We start from the raw sequence: 6,000 nt of genomic DNA, 5'->3' as shown, positions 1-6,000 counted from the left end.
AAGGGGAAATAGGCTACCTTGCATAATGACTAAGCCACTCCCAGTCTCTATTTAAGCCTAAATTAATAGTATCCAATTTGCAAATGAATTCCAAATCAGCAGTTTCTCACTGGAGTCTGGATTTGAAGTTTTTTTGTTGTAAGATAGTGACCTTCATATCGGTGATTGCGTGACCAGAGAGATTGAAGTGTTCTCCGACTGGTTTATGAATGTTATAATTCTTGACATTTGATTTGTGTCCATTTATTCTTTTACGTAGAGACTGTCCAGTTTGACCAATGTACATGGCAGAGGGGCATTGCTGGCACATGATGGCATATATCACATTGGTGGATGTGCAAGTGAACGAGCCTCTGATAGTGTGGCTGATGTTATTAGGCCCTGTGATGGTGTCCCCTGAATAGATATGTGGGCACAGTTGGCAACGGGCTTTGTTGCAAGGATAGGTTCCTGGGTTAGTGGTTCTGTTGTGTGGTATGTGGTTGTTGGTGAGTATTTGCTTCAGGTTGCGGGGCTGTCTGTAAGCAAGGACTGGCCTGTCTCCCAAGCTTTGTGAGAGTGTTGGGTCATCCTTCAGGATAGGTTGTAGATCCTTAATAATGCGTTGGAGGGGTTTTAGTTGGGGGCTGAAGGTGACGGCGTTCTGTTATTTTCTTTATTAGGCCTGTCCTGTAGTAGGTGACTTCTGGGAAGTCTTCTGGCTCTATCAATCTGTTTCTTCACTTCCGCAGGTGGGTATTGTAGTTGTAAGAAAGCTTGATAGAGATCTTGTAGGTGTTTGTCTCTGTCTGAGGGGTTGGAGCAAATGCGGTTGTATCGCAGAGCTTGGCTGTAGACGATGGATCGTGTAGTGTGGTCAGGGTGAAAGCTGGAGGCATGTAGGTAGGAATAGCAGTCAGTAGGTTTCTGGTATAGGGTGGTGTTTATGTGACCATTGTTTATTAGCACTGTAGTGTCCAGGAAGTGGATCTCTTGTGTGGACTGGACCAGGCTGAGGTTGATGGTGGGATGGAAATTGTTGAAATCATGGTGGAATTCCTCAAGGTTTTCTTTTCCATGGGTCCAGATGATGAAGATGTCATCAATATAGCGCAAGTAGAGTAGGGGCTTTAGGGGATGAGAGCTGAGGAAGCGTTGTTCTAAATCAGCCATAAAAATGTTGGCATACTGTGGGGCCATGCGGGTACCCATAGCAGTCCCGCTGATCTGAAGGTATACATTGTCCCCAAATGTAAAATAGTTATGGGTAAGGACAAAGTCACAAAGTTCAGCCACCAGGTTAGCCGTGACATTATCGGGGATAGTGTTCTTGACGGCTTGTAGTCCATCTTTGTGTGGAATGTTGGTGTAGAGGGCTTCTACATCCATAGTGGCCAGGATGGTGTTATCAGGAAGATTGCCGATGGATTGGAGTTTCCTCAGGAAGTCAGTGGTGTCTCGAATGTAGCTGGGAGTGCTGGTAGCGTAGGGCCTGAGGAGGGAGTCTACATAGCCAAACAATCCTGCTGTCAGGGTGCCAATGCCTGAGATGATGGGGCGCCCAGGATTTCCAGGTTTATGGATCTTGGGTAGTAGATAGAATATCCCAGGTCGGGGTTCCAGGGGTGTGTCTGGATTGTCTGAGTTCTGGTTAAACTTGGATTTAAACTTGGAGAGTGGTCAGTTTGGATGAGCTATTGCCAGCAGGAGAGTGAGTTTATGTGTGTGTGTGTGTTCCCCTGGGGGGTGGGGGTGAGAAAGCCTGGATCTGTGCTGGAAATGACCCACCTTGATTACCATGCACATTGTAGGGAGAGTGGTCACTTTGGATAAGCTATTACCAGCAGGAGATTGAGTTTGTGTGTGTGGTTTTTGGAGGGGGGTGAGGGGGTGAGAGAACCTGGATTTGTGCAGGAAATGGCCCACCTTGATTATCATACACATTGTGAAGAGAGTGGTCACTTTGGATGGGCTATTACCAGCAGGAGAGTGAGTTTGGGGGGGGAGGAGGCGGAGGGTGAGAAAACCTGGATTTGTGCTGGAAATGGCCCAACTTAATGATCACTTTAGATAAGCTATTACCAGCAGGAGAGTGAGTTTGTATGTGTATGGGGGTGGGAGGGGTGAGAAAACCTGGATTTGAGCTGGAATTGGCCCACCTTGATTATCATGCACATTGTAGGGAGAGTGGTCACTTTGGATAAGCTATTACCAGCAGGAGAGTGAGTTTGTGTGTGTGGTTTTTGGAGGGGGGTGAGGGAGTGAGAGAACCTGGATTTGTGCTGGAAATGACCCACCTTGATTATCATGCACATTGTGAAGAGAGTGGTCACTTTGGATGGGCTATTACCAGCAGGAGAGTGAGTTTGGGGGGCGGGGGCGGAGGGTGAGAAAACCTGGATTTGTGCTGGAAATGGCCCAACTTAATGATCACTTTAGATAAGCTATTACCAGCAGGACAGTGGGGTGGGAGGGGGTATTGGTTCATGGTCTCTGTGTGTATATAATGTCTACTGCAGTTTCCACGGTATGCATCCGATGAAGTGAGCTGTAGCTCACGAAAGCTCATGCTCAAATAAATTGGTTAGTCTCTAAGGTGCCACAAGTCCTCCTTTTCTTTTTACTGAGTAGTTGGGCTCTAGCTCTGAAATTGCCTCGGTAAATGCAGCCATGGGGATCAAGGCTGAAGAGAATGGAATATACATCAGCTATTCCTCTTCTGTCCAACAGGGGGCTTGGAACATTTTTCAGATCACCTGCTAACTGGAGAGCTAAACTCAGCAGCCAGAAGTGGATGGGTGGGTGTGTTTGTTTTGCCTGGTGGTGATTAGAGTACTCACTTGGGCGGTGGGAAACTTGGGATCCAGTCCCCATACTCCAACTCCTTTTGTGCATTCAGACCTAGGTCTGTACCAGTCTACCCTCTCCCAAAGACTCCTGGCTGTCTTAAAGGGAGGAAAAGAAGGGTTCGCTATTCTACTCCTCCTTTCTCCAGTCTCTCTTCTTTTGGGGGGAGGAAGCAGTCTGCTTCTCCATGAGTAACTGCAGTTTCTGCCTCTGCTCATCGCTTTCTCCAGACAACAGTGTGAAACCGAGAGGATCCTTGCTGTTTTCCCTGCAGCAGGCAGGGCTCAAAATAGCAGCTGTGAAACTTACCAGACTTGTAAATTGCTTTTAAAAAGGTGATATTTCTACAATAAAAACTTAACTGCAGCAGAAGTGTATGTTTACCCTTCCTCATATCCCACAGCACAATCAGTTCTCTAGGAAAAGCATAACACCCCCGTCTGTGTTGTTTCACCCAATCAAAAACTAGCCTTAGGCAACCCAGAAGCTGCAGGTGAACACACTTTGACCCAGGCAAGATCTTCCCAGCGCACCAGTAACAGTGGGACCGGAGCTACAGCTGTGTGCGACAGCAGCTGCAGCCATTTCACCGTCTCCTGCCTTGCGCTGAGACGGGACATTGCATTGGGTGTGTTTGGGGAAGGGCCCGTGCATTGGAAAATGGTTGGCTTGGGAAAAGCTTGGTGAGAAGACACCTGCACCTTCCCAGTTGCAGGTAGGTGGAAAAGCAATGGGGGCATGTTGGGGAGGCTCATAGGGTGGTGCAAGGTATGAGGATTAAATGAAGGCAACTCCCCTCTCTGAAGTCAGTGGGTGCTTTTGCGGGGAAGCACCTTTGGAAACCAAGTCACATATTGAAGTGTTTGAATGGGGATTTAGACGTTGAACTGTAAGCACCCATTTTTAAAAGTCCTTGGCCTGTGAGTCATTTACCTGTCCTAGGATGACCGCTGCTCAGTAACCTTGCTGTACTAAGAACCCTCCTCTTTGTCACCTGGACATTTGTAGGTTATTCTATAACAGTGGGTCTAAGCCAGGGGTACACAGAGGTCGTCCAAGAGGTACATCAACTCTTCTAGATATTGGCCTAGTTTTACAACGGACTACATAAAAAGCACTAGCAAAGTCGGTACAAACTAAAATTTCATACAGACTATGATTTGTTTAGGCTGCTTTATATACTATACACTGAAATGGAAGTACAATATTTATAGTCCAATTGATTTATTTTATAATTACATGATAAAAATGAGAAAGTCAGCAATGTTTCAGTGACAGTGTGCTGTGACACTTTTGTATTTTCGTGTCTGATTTCATAAGCAAGTAGATTTTTAGTGAGGAGAAACTCATGGTATGCAAGAGAAATCAGACTCCTGAAAGGGGTACCGTAATCTGGAAAGGGTGAGAGCCACTGTTCTATAGCACCCTTCAGAACTGTATGGAAGTGCTGCACACTGTTATTTCCATGTGTATAGAGTTTAACAAACTCAAATAGTGAGCTGTGTAAGCCACATACTATAACATTTTGACTTCGGGGGCAGTGGTGGATGCCTGAAGGGGATAGCACTGGCTTTACCTCCTCTAACTTAATAGCCAGAAAGGGGCTTCTGCCAGACATGAAGAGTCTGCTCAAAGTCTGGAACTGGAACTCTGGTAGCTCTGCGGCTTTTGAACTGTTCAACGTCTTATCTGGCTGGACAGATGCCTCCCAACTAAGGGTTCCTGCATTTAAAGCTTTCCTGTGTCCCCTGCTGGTCTCATCATCTTTTCTCTTTTTATGTGTACTTGTTCCAGTTCATTGATCAGCTGGGTTTATTCATTTTAATGTTGTCTTTACACATTAATAAGCTTATGGAGGTGGTAAGGGATAGTCAGAATGCTGCTGTTATTAGTAAGAGCTGGATACTAAGATAAAAGCTTTAAACTCTGTACAGGCTAGGGTCCTGTTGTGCTGATAGCAATAGGGTTTGCATTAAGATAACTTTCATGTGTTGGACAATTCTTTTATTTATAAAATCTTACCTTTTAATTAAAAGTGGTATGTCTTGTATAACTTAAACCAGTGGTTCTTAAACTTTACTGCAGCCTGCACCCCTTTGGTTCTCAAAATATGTTCTCGCACCCCTTATCAAAAATCATTGAAGTAGGCCAGTTCTTTAAACCTAGATATATTTTTTTGTTTGTATATTACAGTAATCGTTAAAAAATGTACAATGTTAATACATACGTAGGTTTGATGAAACAAAGTAGTTGTACTTACGTGCCTATGCTTAATTTGTGTTTTCGATGATTTACCTTCTAAAAAAATCTGGCATGTCTCACACCCCCCCAGAAAGGGCACCTCACACCCCAGGTTAAGGACCATGGACTTAAACCAAGATAGTAATATGGAGCCCTTCCTACACAGCCCCCTTCCGCCTTAATGTTGCTCCTGTGTGCATCTGTATTATGAGAGTGTCGCATTATACGAGTACCTCCCACTGTGCAGTGTGCAATCGGATTTGGGAATGGTTATTCAAAGCAACTACATTTTCTGTAATTGGGATTGTACTGAATAAGGGTTTTATGCCTGGGATTGTCTCTAACTATAGAAGCACATATACCATTTGTGACAGGTTTCAGAGTAACAGCCGTGTTAGTCTGTATTCGCAAAAAGAAAAGGAGTACTTGTGGCACCTTAGAGACTAACCAATTTATTTGATTGTTAGTCTCTAAGGTGCCACAAGTACTCCTTTTCTTTTTGCGTATACCATTTGCGGTTACTCTGCTCTGAAAGGGAATTTTGATAATGCTCCTTTAATGAGCCTGCCATACATTGAATTAGATCCTGTTCATATTGAAGCCATACCCTTTCCTGTAGTCTAGTGTGGATGCACACAGGAAAGCTTTTTGTATGCCTGTAGGTGGCATGGAAAGATGTGCTTAGACCTAATGTAATGCGTGCAAGGGAACAGGCCCAGTCCTGGTGTTTGTGGAACTCAGTACAAAGTAATGGGGGCAAGGTCCCATCCAGCTGCCTGCCTTTCCTGACTATGTCTCCAGTGTGTGTCTAGCATCCCTTGGCATTGCCTGTGACTTTTTTCCCCATTTGCATCTGTGGCTTTTCTGACCTCTCCGAGATGGGTCAGGAGCCAGTAATGAAACTATAGCAGTTGGGAGGACAGTTAAATGAAT

This window comes from Lepidochelys olivacea (genome assembly GCF_965140295.1).
Source record: "Lepidochelys olivacea isolate rLepOli2 genome assembly, chromosome: 1".
In the NCBI taxonomy this organism is placed as follows: domain Eukaryota; kingdom Metazoa; phylum Chordata; order Testudines; family Cheloniidae; genus Lepidochelys; species Lepidochelys olivacea.
This window is presented reverse-complemented; position numbering follows the sequence as displayed.